The sequence below is a fragment of the Papaver somniferum genome, chromosome 1 (assembly GCF_003573695.1).
Source record: "Papaver somniferum cultivar HN1 chromosome 1, ASM357369v1, whole genome shotgun sequence".
Taxonomy (NCBI): Eukaryota; Viridiplantae; Streptophyta; class Magnoliopsida; order Ranunculales; family Papaveraceae; genus Papaver; species Papaver somniferum.
Genome location: NC_039358.1, coordinates 232,082,143 through 232,083,506, shown reverse-complemented (window position 1 = coordinate 232,083,506; position 1,364 = coordinate 232,082,143).

Genomic DNA, 1,364 nt, shown 5'->3' with positions numbered 1-1,364 from the left:
CTTTTCGCAGTCATCATTTCTTTTAATTCCGCCATTTCTTTAAGAATTTCTTCACTGAAGGTTTGATCTATATCTTCGCGCATAGGTCTTTTTAATATTGCTTGCCTCAGTCTATTCTCATTATTATTCTGACGTACTGCCTCTTGTATCTCACATTCTTCAGCTTCTTCTCTTCTTCTCCTATGCCTTTCAATGTTCGTTTCGATATGTGCGATCATATCTATGTCTTGACATTTCTCTTTCTTGTGGCGCAACCCGTCCTTGTTCTATATCATCCATGAGATGACGTTCGCTCCGCCTTACTCGATTTTCATGATTATTTTGACGTAATGCTTCTTGCATTTCTCTCTCTTCAGTTTCTTCCCTTCTTCTTTGTCTGTCTCTTTCATTCCTCGCACGTGTAACTTCCCTTTCGCGCTCGTTTTCTTTTCTCAACATTTCTCATCCATGCAATATCATCTGTCCTTGCGTCGGATCCTCTGCTTCTCTTTCAAAATTATTATGTGTGCGACGTAGAAGTTCACGCGGATGCTCATATCGATTAGTTCCCAAATATTGAGTTACATCCCTTCTCCTTTGTTGGTCCTTTTGATTATCATCTACTTGCATGTTTTTTTCAATGGCTTCCATGCGTTGTCTTCGTCTAGTATCTTCTTGATTAGATCGACTTTATCTTGATGAACTCCTGCTTGATCTCGACCTTGACCGTGTAGCGCTTCTTGATCTCTGTTCTTGCAATCTAAGATTCTCTTCTCTTAAGTCATCATTCTGACGTATCAAATTCGCACGCTCTTCACCTTCTCTTTTTCGTTCTGCAATCAATCTTTGTCTAAGTTCAGCAATTGTCATATTCTCATCATTCCCCTCAATCCTTCCTGCATTCTCAGTTATTTGTGTTTCCTCTTCAGTTGAACTTGTTTGCGAAGTATGAACGCTCACTCTATCATTATCAATATCATTGTTCCGCTCTTGTTCCCGCTGAGGTTCAATTTGATTTTCGTTGGTCAAGATTTGTAATTCTTCTTCTTTCAGCAATTCTATTGCTCCTTATGGCTGTTGTTCCCTATTCAATAGTAGATCCAAGTCTCACCATCTTCAATTTCCAGATCTTACCTTTTTCAAGATTCTATGAATTTACTACCAGGATTTATCACCCAACCCTGTTTCTGGCGCCAAAAATGTAGTTGCAAAAAAACCTACAACCACACCCAATGTATCTAAACAATAACCTAAGTAATCATAATGAATTCTTTTATTAATTATCAAGGTTTATAATTGGATACAAAAGATTACAATGACTTTACTTGCTCTCTAAATAAACTTTCTCTCTCCTAGTTTCTTGTCTAACTCACACTAAAAAAATC